The 17706-nt window shown below is 39.5% G+C and overlaps 1 protein-coding gene and 1 pseudogene across 5 annotated transcripts in view; one reads left to right on the plus strand and one right to left on the minus strand.

Annotated features, from left to right (window-relative positions):
- SUGCT (succinyl-CoA:glutarate-CoA transferase) overlaps positions 1 to 17706 on the plus strand; it is a 683662-nt gene that overhangs the window by 162777 nt on the left and 503179 nt on the right. The gene's annotated exons all lie outside the window — the stretch shown is intronic.
- On the minus strand, positions 369 to 1257 carry LOC101273321 (transmembrane protein 258-like; annotated as a pseudogene).

Below are 17706 nucleotides of genomic sequence, written 5' to 3' on the forward strand. Positions count from 1 at the left end.
AATTAATATAGACTTTCAGGAATCTGGTTTGCCTCTAAGATATGGTAAATGTGGGACATATGATTGTTAACCAGAGGTACATTTTTTTTTTTTTTTTTTTTTTTTTTTTTTGTGATATGTGGGCCTCTCACTGTTGTGGCCTCTCCCGTTGCGGAGCACAGAGCTCCGGGCGCGCAGGCTCAGCGGTCATGGCTCATGGGCCCAGCCGCTCCGCGGCATGTGGGATCTTCCTGGACCAGGGCACGAACCCGTGTCTCCTGCATCGGCAGGCGGACTCTCAACCACTGCGCCACCAGGGAAGCCCCAGAGGTACATTTTATACTACATTTTCAAACTCATTTACATTGTACTCAAAGAACTCAGTAAGCTTTTTTTTTTTTTTTTGTCACAAATCTGCCTTTATTGTGAGCGGCAGGTGGGACACTTCCAGCATAGTAAAATAAATAATTTACAAAAGCAGGGATTCAGTGAAGCCGCCTGGTTGGGACCCTTGGGAGCTCATACGTAGATGCCGACCCAGAGCAGCGGGAAGAGGACTCCAAAGCCCATGAAGAGTGAGGCCACCAAAGATTATGAGGAGCTCTCTGTAGATATCCCAAGTGTATTTGGTGGAGGTGACCTCATAAACTAAGAACCAGGCAGTGAAGAACATGCCAGTGGCCAACAACCACGGTCAGATGGGGGAAGACAGCCGGGTTCACTGGGCTGGTGTACCTGCTCAGGGCCTCAAACTCCATTTTGCTGGGCACAGGATCCTCAGTAAGCTTTTCAGCATCCTCTTTGGCATGGGGCTATGTTCCATGGATACACACTGATTTATCAACTCGGAGGCGTTTCTCACCCCAGCAGCCTTAACTTTGTGTTCTGTCACTTACTAGAGCAAGATTGGACATGAAATGGCAATATTAAGTACAAGTTTCATGTTCGGTTTATTTTTCTGCTATAAGGGTGGGATACTGGCTAACACATCCTAACCGTATTGTTGTAGTCTAGGTGCTTACCCTTCGCAAGCCTTGGCTTCGTCCTCTGAGAAGTTGTAAAATGATCTGCTTCAGAGCTTGATTGTGGAGATTAAATGAGACAATATGTGTCAGCTGCTGAGCACAGTGCTTACAGAATGGTAATGGTAGCTGTTATTTATATTAAATGACAGATTTCATACTATAATATTTCTTAATTTAAGATGACTAGGTGACTGTTGACACTGCATAATACAAGCTTATTATGGACAGAGCGAAAGTAACTACTTACAAATGTTGGATGAATGAACTCCAGCCTTTTTTTTTACATCTTTATTGGAGTATAATTGCTTTACAGTGTTGCGTTAGTCTCTGCTGCACCTAGGGGCAGAACTCCAGCCTTTTAATATCCACAGGATAGCGCGTGGGTCTGCTGTGCATGTGTGAGCAAGACTTCTTTTTAACAACTATTTTTCTTGAATCCTAACGTTGCTTGGAGAGGGTAAATGCAGATTTCACTAATAAGATTTGCGAGGACTACAAGGGCTATTATTCATTGTTTATTTCAACAAATACTGAGCACTTACAAGGTGCCAAGCATGGACAATCATGAAGAATAAGACATTGCCTCTGCTTCTGAGGCGCTCACTTGTAGCGGGGGAGACAATCAAGTTAGCGACTGATGCGGTAACAGAGTAATTGCGTGGTGACATGGCCATGAGTGGAAGGGGCACCTAACCTGGCTTTGGGAGACGAGAGAAGATTTCCCCGAAGAAAGAAATCTCTGCTGAAGCGAGGTGAATGAGTGATGAGGGGATGGTTCTAGCAGCAGCAGGAGCAGTGAAAGCATCTGGAGAGGTTTCTAAGGGCCTTGGAAACCATGTCGTGAAATGCAGACACTATCCTAAGGGTGGGAAGGAGCCTCTGAAAGGTTTAAAGTACACAAAAAACATTTGTGTTTAGAAATATGATTTTGGTAGTAGTGCGGAACAAGTAAAGACTGTGGGCAAGGAGACCAGTTCAGAGGGTGTTGCGGTACCCCAGGCAACAGAACACAGTGGCCACGGGGATGGAGAGAAGGCAAACAGATTCATTATCTATTAAAGGGTTAGAATTATATTACTTGGCCGATAACTGAGGGTGAGGATGTGAAAGATGGAGGATTAAATCCTGATTCCCAAGTTTTTTACTTTAACTGCCAGTCATTCTGTGAGAGGAAGAGCAGGTTTTGTCTGGGAACATGGGAAAATGATGAATTCTTTTGCAGGCATATTGATTTTTTTTAGTGCTTACGGGACCTCTGAATTGAGACCCCCCACCCCACCCCTTGCCGCCAGATGTCTGCAGTTTTGGAAAGGCGTGCTAGCACGTGTTCCATTTCCCAGGAGGGAGTCTAATCAGTTTTTTGGGATACGAACAAAGTACAGGTTCTTCACCCCTCAAAAAAGAGAGAGAAAATCAGAAAAATCTAGAAAGAAATAATTTAAACTTCAACATATCTTAAAATTTTGTGTCGATTAAAAAAATGAAATTTTATTTTGTGGTTTAGTGGTTGTTTTATTTTGAATGACCAAGGTGGTGGGAACTAGAGATACAGATTTGTAAGTTATTGGAATAAACATGACAATTAAAATGACTGAGTGGATGAGATTATTGGGGCAGGGGGAAGAACAGCAGGGGTTTTCTTTCCTGACTGCACATTGGAATCACTTGGAGAACTTTAAAAAAAAAAAAGTCCTGATGCCTAAGAACTGTCCCCAGAAATTCTGACTGAATTGCTCTAGGATGACCTGGGGCAGTGTTTGAGCAGCACTGGCCTAGAGTGAGAAGAGATCCCAGTAAAGAATATGGAGGGGGCTTCCCTGGTGGCGCAGTGGTTGAGAGTCTGCCTGCTGATGCAGGGGACACGGGTTCGTGCCCTGGTCCGGGAAGATCCCACATCTCGCGGAGCGGCTGGGCCCGTGAGCCATGGCCGCTGAGCCTGCGCGTCCGGAGCTTGTGCTCCGCAACGGGAGGGGCCACAACAGTAAGAGGCCCGCGTACCGCAAAAAAAAAAAAAAAAAAAAAAAAAAAAGATTTATACTGTGTATAAAAAACATATCATGTGGTTTAATTGTATGTCATAGCAATAATTATTACTAAACAGTTTCAGAGAATTCATAGGTGAAAATTACTACCAGTGAAGTCCAAAGGAGTAAAACTATGATAGTATAAATTCCTAGATGATGGGATTTAAAGTTAAATTAGGAAGCTACATTTTTTTTTCCTTCTTATACTTTGTATGGAGAAGTTGAAGATTCTAGAAATACAGGTTTTCCACTTTGCTGTAATAGAATGATTTATATCAGTTTTAGAGCAGTGAAAAGTAGCCCTAAAGCTTTATAGATTTTTTTTATCCCTGAAGAGCATTATGATATTTAAAAATTACTTTTAAGTTAATAATACCCTCATAATTTGAGGACACTCTTTTTTTTTTTTTTTTTTTTTTTTTGCAGTACGCGGGCCTCTCACTGTCGTGGCCTCTCCTGTTGCGGAGCACAGGCTCCGGACGTGCAGGCTCAGCGGCCATGGCTCACGGGCCCAGCCGCTCCCCGGCGTGTGGGATCTTCCCGGGCCGGGGCACGAACCTGCGTCCCCTGCATCAGCAGGTGGACTTTCCACCACTGTGCCACCAGGGAAGCCCTAGGACACTCATTTTGACATGTGAGAATTTTCAGTGGGAGAGTATGTACTCCTAAAGAAGGAATATAATACAGGGAAGTCCTTCAATTCAAATTAGGAAGATACTGAGGGCTTTATTCTGTCTATATATGTGTATTTCTGATTGTCCTTGATATTGGAAGTTGAGTGCAAGTTTATTTTTGTAAGTAACAGCGGAGATAAACAGGTGATTTATCTCTGATTGACTCATTCTGTTTGTGGCAAATTAATTTTGGAAAGTATTTCCAGGAGTTTTGACAAGATAACTCAGTTTTAATAGAAATGAGTCAATGACAGGAATAATAGAAATCTGTGAGGGTGTTTCACATACTCCATAGATAAAAAGTATTTGCAAGTTGAATTATCATAAAGAGTTCATAAAGGTAGGTACAGAATAGCTATATTATTTTTTTCTTTTTATGTCTGCCGTTATTGGCATATATAACTAGGACCCCATCTGTTATCTGGTCAAATACAAAGATGTTCTGGTTAATATTTTTTCATTTCTTATTTTTTTTGCTGTGAAGTTAGACTTGAAATTCTTAGTGAAGCAACAGAGTTACATGGCACCATAGTTAGAGATGCGTATAAACCCATAAGGCAAAATACTAATAGTGCGTCAGGCACTTTGTTGGGCAAGTGCTCATATAGGACTGAGAAAAGAGGAATATTAATCTCGCCCATGAGTGAAAGCCACTTTCTGGGATGAAGATGAGGAAAATCAGCAATTATAGTCTGAATTAATATTTGTATGGTGCTTTTTACATGTATTTTCTGATCCAACCTTCAAAATGACCTTGTGAGGTAGGTGTTGTTATCTTCATTTTACAGATGAGAACATTGAGGTTCAGAGATATTAATTACCTTAAATCATAGATGAGCAGATAGATTTATCCCAAATCTTCTGGCTCCATATTCTTTACTTTTTCTTTCCATCAAGTGGAGACAGAGGCAAAGTATTAATACAGATTGAGGAGATCATCACAATTTTAATGGGAGAAGTAGTACTTGAAAGCCTTAAAGGAAGGGCAAAATCTAGATCCGCAGAACCAGGGATGTCACAAACTGAAAGAGTGGTTCATGGACTGAATTCAGCCTGCAGATGAGTCTGGTGTGACAAGTCCGGTGTTTTTTTAAAAAGTCTGAATTTGAATGACTTAGTTGAACAAGCGTTTTCTAAACATACGGCTTTTGTTAAATAGATATTTTCTAGTGTACCATTTAAATTCCTTCCTTAAAAAGTTATATTCTTTCGAGTTATTTTCTTAGTGGTTATCCTGCTACAATGAATATTTTAGCTTATAAAAATCTAGTTCATGTTAATAGTAACTTAGTTTCAATATTGAAACTTAGTTTCAATATTATACAAAAACTTTGTTTCTACAACTCCATTCTCTCCCCCTTCTTTGATTCTTTTCCTTTTTTGTATTTATTTTATTAGGTTTTTGGGGTAGAGGTTTCATGACTCGCTTCTTTCTTTTTACTGTCTTCCCTGAAATGATATAGAATTATTTACTTTAGTAAATGTCTATTAAATGAAAATGTTGGTTTTAGAAAAGTGAGTGTGTAGCCTTTCTTTTCTGGCTTATAATTAGTTAGTAAGCCCCGTTACTTACTGTGATCACACCTCGTTTGTGCTACTGAAACAATGCTATCTGCATGAAAGATGTATTAATATCTATTCTCAGTAGGTGGAGTACAGTAGAATGCGTTGAGAAGAGTGAGAAATAGAATCCATTTTCTTTTACCTCTTTAGGTTCATTGAATCCTTTGCTTCTCCAAGAGTCAATTTGATTTTTATGATAGTATTGTGCTGCAGGTCTGTGTGCTCCTGAATGTGGCGGGCTGTAATAGTAGTAGTAGTAGTTGTGGTAGTAATAGTAGTAGTAGTAGTAGTAGTAATAATAATATTAATAAGAAACTTTTGATAATATGTCAATTGTATTTTTAGCTCACTCTTGCAGGGATATTATAAGAGAGTTGTATTACTTAGGCTTTTTTGCCCAAGTCTTATAATACTTTGATCTTTTGTTCACACGGGTAAAATATTAAAATGTGATTATGAAACCTTTACAATTTTGTTTTTTAAAAGTCCAGTTCTTTTGAAAACCGGCTATAAAGCATTGCCATTTTTGTTTTTGTAAAAAAAGAAAAAAACCCTGTATTTGTTGACTGGTTGTTCAGAAAAAAATACAGAATTCAGTAATTTCCAAATCAGTGTGATGAGATTGTTTCTATGTCTTAGGAGACACCCTAGAGCCATCCTAGCTAGTATGGATGTAATAAAACTTAATACATTCTCATGCACCCTGGAGCCCGCGCGCCACAGCTAGAGAGAGAAAACCCACATGCCACAACTAGAGGCAAGCTGCATGCCACAACGAAAGGTCCCACACACCTCAACGAAGATCCCGCGTGCTGCAACTAAGACCCGACGCAGCCAAAAAAAACAAAACAAACTTTAATAAGGAATATATTGGCAAGTCCATATCATATCATCCCCCCATCTCTCCCACTGTACTAAAAATCCTAATCATTAAAAATCACAAACAAATGGACACACAAAAACCCCATCAAACCATATACCTTCATAACATCTGGAAAAATGTCAGTTTTGTTTAAGTAACCAAACAATCAGTGGTCTTTTTTCATGTCAGTCATTTGTGCTTATATGTATTTTATATTTTTTTCATTGGAAAGTTATAGTATTTCATTTTATTTTTTAAAATTTTTGGCTGTGTGTTGGGTCTTCGTTGCTGCACGCAGGCTCTCTCTAGTTGCGGCGAGCGGGGGCTACTCTTAGTTGTGGTGCGTGGGCCTCTCATTGCAGTGGCCTCTCCTGCTGTGGAGCATGGGCTTCAGGTATGTGGGCTTCAGTAGTTGTGGCCTGTGCGCTCAGTAGTTGTGGCTCGAGGACTCTAGAGCACAGGCTCAGTAGTTGTGGCTAGCGGGCTCTAGAGCGCAGGCTCAGTAGTTGTGGTGCACGGGCTTAGTTGCTCCACAGAATGTGGGGTCTTCCTGGACCAGGGCTCGAACCCGTGTCCCCTGCATTGCCAGGCGGATTCTTAATCACTGCGCCACCAGGGAAGCCCTGGCCAGTTATTTTAGAAGGAGTCAATGAACTTAACTTACTCATCCAACCCATCATGCCAAGTGCTGCTGACTGTGCAGAACCGGTGTAATTGTAGTTCCTACCATCGGGGAAGGGCGGGTGTCTGTATAACTCTAAAAATTTCTTGAGTGTGATAATTAAGACATACAGTAATAATTTTTATTTAATAGTGTTGTTTTTATTTTTCAAAAAACACCTAAATTATTTGAAAAAATAAGCACTGCTCTTTAGTATATTTATTTTCCTATGTTTCTATATAACCTATTTTAAGAGCATGTGGCTTTTCTGATAGAATGAATATGTTTTTCAGAATCTTGCATGATCTAGTGACTTTCAGAATTATGTTGTCAGGAATAGAATTTTATTGCTTGTACGTTTATCCTTCACATGTTTATACATGTGATTAAAAAAGTGAAAACCTATTTTAAGGTGGAAGTGAGCTTGGCTCATACTGTGTCATCCCTTGAGGGAACATCACTCTCAAGGATTGGCACTCCACTTTATTGGATAGGAAGAGGTCATGTGTCAGTCAGTTTCTCCTTTTTATGGAAAGGAATACCCCCCAAGTGTACAGAAAGGAGCACATGAAAGAAGATAGAAAGCTTTGGCTTTGTGTCTAAGGTCATACCTTTAACTCATAATTATCGTACTAACTATAATGGTTTGTGTGGAGTTAGAGAGGTATAAAATGTTACAGCTTGTTAAATCAAGTGTATTTGTGTTAATTCAAAAGTATTCATGGGATAAAGAAAAATAAACCAATAAGTTTCAAATGTTTATATCAAGGAAAGCATTTCAGATTTTATTTCCTACTGCTTGGATTAGTTTTATCATTAAGATAAGTTTTAGACTTTCCTTATTCACACTGAAGATTTGCACTGTTAAAAGATGTTGTCATTCCACCTAGACGGGTGGAATAGGGAGGGTGGGAGGGAGGGAGACGCAAGAGGGAAGAGATGTGGGGACATATGTATATGTATAGCTGATTCACTTTGTTATAAAGCAGAAACTAACACACCATTGTAAAGCAATTACACTCCAGTAAAGATGTTAAAAAAAAGATGATGTCATTGATATTTTATTAATTCTTAAATCTTTTAAATTTCTGTTTGTGGTTTAAAAAATCAAATATTAAATTGTAGCTGTTTACAAAGAAACATTCTTGTTTTTCCTGCTCATATTAGGGGGCTTGCTTTCTACATCATAAAAAGAATCTCTAAATTGGTATTTCTACCTAACTAATGATCCAAGAAAACACATGGGATGAGTTGTTTTATAGATAAATTTCTTTTGAATAGAGAAAAAGGTACAGATAAAAATAAGAAAAAGCTGAAATAAAACAAAAGAGATTTCCCACTTAGAAATAAGCCTATCAGAGGGACTTCCCTGGTGGTTCAGTGGTTAAGACCCCAGGCTTCCAGTGCAGGGGACACGGGCTCAATCCCTGGTTGGGGAAGTAAGTTCCCACATGCCACTCAGCATGGCCAAAAAAAAGTCTATCAGAGACCATATTCTTTGAACATATAAACTTTGATGAAATGACAAGCTAGGTTCTTTGAAAACTATGTTAACTCTTTGAAGTTGTGACCACCTAGCTTTGTCCATCATCTTTGGAAAATATTTAAGTGCTGAAACATATGTGATTATATAACTACAAAGAGAACTACTGAAAAAAAATGTTTTTGCTTTGTAAAACCTTATATTCTAAAACAGATTACACTCATTCATTCATCTTATTGAACATACAGGGGATGAGTAGGTATAGACTTTATTTAAATAATCATAGAAACAAAAATGATAAGTATGGTAAATCCTGCAAAGTGGAGGTTTATGGTGCTGTATGAGCGTTATGTGGCGGGATTTGATGTAGTCCTGGTCATCAGGGAAGCTTCTCTGTAGAAGTGATGATGAGTTGAACTCTGAAGAAAGACTGAAATTTACTAGACAAAGGTAAGGGGAATTGTGTTTCCTCTGCTTGGAATTATCCACATATTTTACACTGTCGTATTTTTACATATTGGTAATGGCCTGATAGATCAGCTGTAGTTCATCTTTTCTTCAGATGAGGAAACTCGAACCCGTGGAGTAACCAGCCTGAATTTCGTAGCTAGCTTATGAGAAAAACTGAATTAGGATTTATGATGTATGGATGAGTAATGCTATTTTTGTTAAGCCAGATTCAAGACTTAAGAATAACTGAACAAAAAATGCACTTAACCTTTTATTCATTCCTTTATTCACTCAACTTATAGTTACAAAGTAGCCACTATGTAGAAGGCCCTGTTCTTCTTGATGTGGAAGATAAAGAAGTGAATGATGTATGGCCTTTGCCTTTAGGGAGCTTACCATCTAGTTGAGAATATAAAGCAATATCTGAATTTACAGAGTAAAGTTATGTCTGTCAACAAAAAAATACAGATAAAATGTGGGAATTGAGATGAGGAAAGAGTTATGTCCATTTGGAATGAGTTTGTGAAGCCTTCCTGGAGGAAATGATAGTTGAACTGGGCTCAGGTGTGAAAATGAAGGGCATTTGGTGCAAAATATACTGCATGAGCAAAGGCAAGAAAGTTGTCAGGGCATCAGTAGGTATAGTTCTCTTCAGATGACACTAAAACGGGTGAAGGGAGGGATAGTGGGAAATAAGTTTGGGATATGAGTTACAGCTTGATTGTGGATAAAAACTATGGATACAAGAGAGCCATTATAAAAAGGGACATAAACTATTAGTAGCTGTCGGTCAATGCTAAGTACATTGGGTAGAAGATAGAGAAAAGTTGAGTATGTAGGTGCTGTATGGTGTGCTGGTGATACAAAGATGGATATATGCAACTTAAAGATGGAAGTAAGTGTGATGTTCAAAACATGGAGAAATCAAGTGTGAGAGTTTCATGCCTAGGTTGGGGGGGTAGCCATTAGTAAAGAGTTTTCAAAGGCTTTGTAGGTAGGTGGGGCTTTAGTTACTGTTGACCTCTGCTCTTGCTTTGTCTCCTTTGACCATAGATTCTCTACAAGTCAATCATGATCCAGCAGTTGACAATGAAGTCTTACTGAGCCAGGTGCCACCACTGTGCCGTGCTTCCCTTAGTTCACAAGGCTGCCCTGGCACCTTCATTCATTCATTCAACCAAGTTTATTGAGAGCCTACTCTGTGCCAGGCACTGTGCTTAGGTGTTGAGACTAGCGGTAAATGATGATGAACACTTTTTCTGTCCTCAAGAGTCTTACAGTCTGACAGGGAAGACATGTTAAAAAAGTAATACCTTAAAATAAGGCATGATTAGTATTAATGATAGGGGAAGGGTATTGAGTAGCATGGAAGATAAAGCCAGGATTCTTTTCATGATCATAGCATTTCAAGGAAGTTGAAAATATGTCCTATCAGTTCATGCTTGGTCACTGCCAGAGTCCTTGATGGCTACTAGGAATAATCAGTATGAGTTCTGAAATGCATACAGTCTCTTCACTGTGTGGGGGTAAAGAGAGAAGGAGGACTCATGCCTGGGAGCATAGGCTTTGAGTCCAGCAGCTCTGGTTGGAATTCTCTCAGTACTTGTTTGCTGGGTGATCCCATGTAAACTACTTAATGTCACTGCCCTCAGTTTCTTCAATTGTGAAATGAGGAAAATTACATCTGTCTCTTTGGATTGCAGCAAGATTTAAGTGAGAAGAGTAAAGCATAGTGATTTGTATGAAAAGATGCTCAACATCACTAATTATTAGAGAAATGCTGCAAATCAAAACTACAATGAGTTATCACCTCACACCGGTCAAAATGGCCGTCATCAAAAAATCTACAAACAATAAATGCTGGAGAGGGTGTGGAGAAAAGGGAATCCTCGTACAGTGTTGGTGGGAATGTAAATTGTTACAGCCACTATGGAGAACAGTATGGAGGTTCCTTAAAAAACTAAAAATAGAACTACCATATAACCCAGCAATCCCACTACTGGGCACATATCCAGAGAAAACCATGATTCAAGAAAGCACATGTACCCCAATGTTCATAGCAGCACTATTTACAATAGCCAGGACATGGAACCAACCTAAATGTCCATCGACAGATGAATGGATAAAGAAGATGTGGCACATATATACAATGGAATATTGCTCAGCCATAAAAAGGAACGAAATTGGGTCATTTGTAGAGACATGGATGGGCCTAGAGACTATCATACAGAGTGAAGTAAGTCAGAAAGAGAAAAGCAAATACTGCATGCTAATGCATATATGTGGAATCTAGAAAAATGGTATAGATGATCTTATTGGCAAAGCAGAAATAGAGACCTAGACGTAGAGAACAAATGTATGGATACCAAGGGGGAAAGGGGTGGGGAGGGAGGAATTGGGAGACAGATTGACACATATACATTATCGATGCTATGTATAAAATAGACAACTGATGGAAACATACTGTACAGCACAGGGAACTCTGCCTAATGCACTGTGGTAACCTAAATGGGAGGGAAGTCCAAAAGGGAGGGGATATCTGTACATGTATGGCTGATTCATTTTGTTGTGCAGTGGAGGCTAACACATTGTAAAGCAACCATACTCCAATAAAAATAAAAATAAAAAAGAATAAAGCATTGTGACTTGTACATAGTGTTCAATGAGTGTTATCTTTTAAAAAGGTATAGTGCTTGTAAGAGAATGGGATTTCACAAGTGTCTTAATCTTCATGTAGGATTTTGACCCCATCTCCACCAATTACTGCCTTAGGCAAGTAATCTGAATTTGTGCTGCTTCTCCCAAAAGGGATCATGTTGCCCCTTCTTTCTTTTTAGCAAAGAGGTCTCAAGATTAATTATATCCTGTAATGGTTTTCTTCACTTTCAGAGAAGGTGCTACATAAATGATGTTTTATTCCTTTCTTCCAACTAATTTTTCTACAAAAGTTGAAAATGCTTCACATCTCTTTCTAATTCTATTTTTTAAAAAATGCATGTGGCTGTTTACTTCACTTTTAATGTGATGTGTGGACATTTCTCATGAAGTAATAATTTTTGTCACTTTATATAGTGTTGCCAAAGTCCTTTCTTGCCGATCTTCTCCTGACATGTAACAATTGTTAGGTGGGATGGATGCATATACAGATGCTTAACCATATTTTATTGATTATAAATAAAATAGCTTAAAAATAAAACTTTAAAAATATAATCACTGCTTCCATTTTCATAAAAAAGTCAGCACAAAGAAATATGGATGTTCTCTTAGGGACGAGAAGGATGGCTTGGATTTTTCTTCATTGAACTAGGACACAGATGCAGTCTGGAAAGTCACCTTCAGAACCATTACAGTGCAAAATGCAGTGCATCTTCAGGAGTGTGCAGGAGACAGGATGAGCGAGAGCATATCATGCTTTCAGAAAGTCCCTGACACTGTATTCTTAAAAATGAAATATCTATGGGTCATATTTGTCTTCTCATTAAGCTCCGGTGTATAAGAAATGCCATATTACTTATTTCTTTTCAGTCAACCTAATTCCAACTCTGAGCTCCGATCCCACCAGCTTGAAGGGATTTCATTCTCAGGCATGCGGGGACCCCCTCTCTTCCAAAGCTGTGCGGATGAGATCACAGGGGGTTGCACAGAACAGTGCTCGAGGGCAATCCTTGGCCTTTTAGTCCAAATCCGTTTCCCCCTTGATGCCCGTTGTTTACCAGTTTCTCTCGACAGAGTGTACTAGCATCTGGTGGAACAGCTTTTGTGGTGCTGTACACTGCAGAGTGTTTTTAGCATCCACGGCTCTCACTCACTGTGACAGTGAGAGTCACACGGAGTGAATAAAGCCTTCCCCCCCTTTCCAAAGCCCCTTGGTTGAGCCCGTAATGGACCTACTTTTATCTCCCCAGCCAGTCCCTTGGAATCTGATGGTATTGGGATTATTGTGTGACCTAGTATGTGGGGACCCAGGTGGACTCAGGTGCTCCGAATGGAGCCATGCTTGTAGGGCCACTTTACTGTTGTTTCCTATGGAGACCGAACTTCCTTCCTGGAAGTCTGCAAGGGGGAAGCTGTGGGTCCCTTCTCTGGAGGTCCCACAGACCTCCAGCTCTCCCTTAAGCTGGGGGCAATCTTTTTCTTCCTCTTGCTGCTGTGCCACACCTGTCCCCACCTTTATCCTCCAGTCTCACCCCAAATGCAGTGGCTTCTTTTTGTCTCCATAGCACAAGGCTTTTGGAAAATTCTAGCAAGGAAGGGAGGTTCTCTTCAGGCCACTTCTGCTTGAGGCTTGCAGCCTACCTGTGGCAAGGGAGTGCGGAAAGTCTGGCCATCTTCTCAGAAGGTAGGGGTGGAGTAGAAGGAGAAATAGAAAATAAGAACTACTCAATGTTGCTTCTCTCTTGGGTTATTCAGTAGCAGCAAAATCAAAAAGCTAACTAATATCTCAACAAATTATCGCACCGTGTCCCTAAGCATAGATTTTGTATCACATTTCCTTCAAAAACAAATGTTCCTGTCTGACTTCTAAGGTTTGATTTCTTTACCACAGGGAATCGGAGCTCTGTAATTTGGGCAAATAGGACATATGGCTATTGGTAACATGGAGGCAAAGGCAGAGAACAGTATGACAGGGTTGAGGGTTGTACTGTCTTTTCTCTATTGGGGCTCCTATACTAAGCAATGGAACCCAAAAAACTATCTGAGCTACTATTTTTTGTCAATTCTCCTGTGGATAGTACTTTCCAGTTTGATAGAATGGAAGTTAATTAATTCCATGCAGTGGCTGTCCTAGGGCATTAGGTTTTATTTCCCTTACTGAACGCCCTGGAGTGGTTAGTGCTAATCCCTGTTTATCTGGTCCTGTTGTCTTGTGAAATAATCAGAACTGTGATTGACAGATGGCTTCTCATCTGCTACAGGAGGATGATAATAGTGCCTATCACATGGGGCTGTTAAAGGATTAGAGGAATTAATATACATAAAGTGCCTAGAACCCTGCTTGCACTCAGTAAGTGTTGTGGAAGGGGATAATATTAATGTGTCCAGGCACTATGCGAGTTACCGTTCTGTGGTGGATATTATTATCCCCATTTCACAGAGGAGAAATAGGAGACTTAAGGAGTTTTTTTCATTGCCTAAGGAAACAGCCGGTCAGTGGGTGAATTGAAATTGGCGGCGGGTACAGAAAGAAGTACCCTCTTCCTAGATGTGGTGGAGAAAGGGGTTTGGGCGCATCTAATTGTAAAAGCCTCCGTTGGTGTTGTGCCGAGTTTCGTCCCCTACATGCCTGCACACTGCTTTCAACTGAAAGTAGAAAAACGAAGTAGAAATCTAATAAAAATTACCACAATATTAAGACCGAAATAAAAATGAATCTGGTTGTTTGCTGAGTAGAGTCCACACCTGGAATATATTTGTTGGGTCCTCCTTAACACACTCCTGAAAAATATACTGTAATTACAGGCATTACTTAATGAAGCAGGCAGGTGGGCACTATGGTAATAGATTGCATTTTATTTTCCTTAGGGTAATGGACAGGCTTAAGATATAATGAGAAAATTTGGGTTTTGGAATTGAAATCCATTTTAATACAAATCACTGGAAAAACAAAATTCAGAATGTTTTAACATTTTAAAAATTAACAGATGTCCTTTTAGAACATCACATTTTATTTTTCACATTATCATGCTCTGAAGTAAACTAAAAGCAGGATCTCCTAGTTCATGTGTGGATAATTCATAATAATTTAATAAAAGGGATAATTTCTTCCCCAGAAAGTCATCTATAGTTCTTAGTATGTGTTTTCATCAAGTAAGAACTTTAAAAATATGTTTGAGATATTCATTTATTGTGAGAAATACTACTGCTCCCCTATCTTTTCATCGGCAAGTCATTGTCAGACTTTTTTCTTTTTATTGTTTTATTAAATTATCCAGATGATTTCTTTTTATAAGGGAGAGATATTTGTGAACACTAAAAAGACTAACTTAAGTTGATAAAGATTCCTTTGCAAAAGTAAGACTTTTGAAGAATTACTGAACACACATCATAGTTTGGTGTTCTGATTTTAAAATCAATAAAAAACATTGATAATAACAACTAAAATTCTAATTTATTGGGTTCTTACTTTGTGCCAGTTATATCTTAAGCATTGTACCTCACTAATTCACTGACAAAGCAGTAAAGTGAATATTTTACACACGAAGGAAATGAGGTGTTAAAGACGTTATATGATTTTTTTAGGTAAGAATGTTGACAAATGTTGGAGCACTGGTTTGAATCCAGATCTCTATCATTATGATATGAATAATATAGAAATGCACAGGCTATTGTGGACATACGGAGGTGGACACAACCAAACCTGGGAGACTTGAGTCTTAAAGTATATGAATTAGCAAAAGGTGTTTGTGAAGGGGTAGGGGGAGTAGCAGGGGAGAAGAAAGGAATTTCAGGTAGAGGGTTCTGCAAATAGGGGATCCTATTGCTGTTACTTGCAGTGTACTAAGAGTATTAAGTGAGACAGGGGATGATGCCAGAGAGGTAAGGTCCAAATTTGGGGGAATCTATGTTGAGGAGCTTAAGCATGATATTATAAGATAGAGAGACACTGACAGGTCTCAGGCATTTAACTGACATAGTTTATTTGTGTTGCAGATAAATCCCTCTCGAATGGGTAAGGAGATGCTTTTAGGAGACAAAACTGGTGGTAGGGGGGCTAGTTTCAGTCTTCCATGTGAAAGATGCTGAAGACTTAGATTAGGTTCATCGTAGTAGGGGACCCATCTGAGTTGTAATTAAGAGATAAATTTGCAGAATCTGATGGTGCTTATTAGCTCTGGGTGATGAGGAGTTGAAGGAGTAAACAATAAGTACCAGATTTCCAGCCTATATACCTGGGTGGATTGTAGAGTTACCAATTAAGACAGAGAAATACAGGAAGAGGGGCAGGCAGAGGATAAAATGAGTTTTGTTTGGGGCATATTGGGTTTGGTACAGCCAAGTGGTGACAGTCAGTAGAAGTTGACTATATGAATCTGACATTCTGGGCAGGGACTTGAGGTGCAGTCAGGCTTAGGAATCATAAACCTTTATGGTAGCTGCAACTTTTAGAGTGACTGAGGTCATGGTACAAGTGAGAATAGTGGGCTGCAGGTGGACCACTGGGTTACCTGGGTGAAGAAAGGGGAGCCTACCAAGGAGACAGAACAAGAGTAATCAGAGATATGGTGAACCAACAGTGTGTGGTATCAGAGACACAGAATTTCAGGAAAATGATAAATGGGTGGCAGTGCTGTAGAGCAGTGTTATGAGATAAAGGTTGAAAAATGTCCACTAAATTAGGCAACATGGATAACTTGATTTTTGCAGGAAGAGATCTAATAGAATAGTGTTGAGGGAAACTATGACACATTGGGTTTAAAAGTAAATGTTAGGCTGGGACTTGAGATGGCAAGTAAGGAATTCTGTTTCAAGTATTCTGGTTGATAAATGGAAAAGATTGAGTAGTAGCTAAAGGTGAATATTTATTTTTTTGTGGAGGGGAGTGAGTAGAATTTAGCAGGTTTCTAGGATGTGGGAAAGGAGGCCACGGAAAGGGAGAGGTTGAAGATACAGAGGAAGGTATGACCGATGTGCAGGTCCCAGATGAGGCCCTAGGGCCGGAGTAAAGAGACATGGACCTGCATGGGTTTATAGGGCCATTCCTTTACAGAAAGAAAGGAATCATGATGGATACACTTGTAGATCACTTATAGGTCACATGCATTAGACAGTCCAATGACAACACACCTGCTGGTTTCAGTCATCCGGAGGAAGAAGGAAGCAATGACAATTCTTGAAAATAAATGTGGTGAGAGATGAAGAGAGTAGTGAAGGTTCTTACTAGTTTTGAAGTGCTGGAGTTAAGAAGAGCAATAAAAAATCCCCAAAGACTTGTGCTAGGGACTGTATCTTAGTTCGTAGTGGTTTTGCAGGAACAAGCTGTGAATAGTTGAGGACTTGGACCTTAAGCTTTGACTTTGGTGACTTTGTTTATAGATGCTGAGACAGGGGTAGGAAGGGGATATTTCCTTTAGATCCGTGGTTTTTGAATATGACTGCTCTTAGGAATCATTTGGAGAGTTTTAAAAAAATGATGCCAGGGTCACCCCATGAGCTTCTGGATTGACTGATTTTGTGTGGTAGAAGGTCATAAATATCTTTTAAAGCTCCCAGGTGATTTGACAAGCAGCCAGTGTTAAGAACCACTGATCTAGACCATTGGTCAGAAATGTTTTCTGTAAAGGGCCACATAGGAAATATTTTAGCCTTTTTGGGCTACACAGTCTCTATTACAACTACTCAACTCTGTCATAGCTCAAAAAAAGGAGCCATAGATAATACATAAATAGAGCGTGGGTATGTTTCAATAAAACTTTATTTATGGACACTGAAATGTGAATTCTGTATAATTTTCACATGTCATGAAATATTATTTTTCTTTTGATTTCCATTAGCTCGTGGGTCATACAGGTATAGCCTGCAGTTCTCAGATCCCTCTGAGCACCTTTGCTGCTCAGAGTGTGGTCCTGAACCAACAGCGTTGGTATCACCTCAAAGGGAGTTAGACATGCAGAATTTTGAGCCTTGAGTGAGTTCTGCTGAATCAGAATCTGCATTTTAATAAGATTCTGAAGTAAATTGTATGCAATTTTTAGAATCATTAATCTGCTGTAGACCATACTATCTCATTCCCACTCAGCTCAGAAAATAGGGAATCCTCTTCATCCCTCCCTGTTGTCTTGGTCACCTTTTAATGAAAGTTAGAGAGCATTTAAGGAGAAGTCTGTGGTAAGAAGCTGTCGTCCAGGTGTTCTGAATCGCTTAACAATTCAGATAGACTGGTTTTAGGGCTTAGAGACACAAGTGGAAAGTTGACATTCTGTTATTAAAAGGAAGGTTTAATTTATATTCCAGCACATATACAGAGATCTGTCTTCATACAGACCA

Source organism: Orcinus orca, chromosome 9, assembly GCF_937001465.1.
Source record: "Orcinus orca chromosome 9, mOrcOrc1.1, whole genome shotgun sequence".
NCBI lineage: Eukaryota > Metazoa > Chordata > Mammalia > Artiodactyla > Delphinidae > Orcinus > Orcinus orca.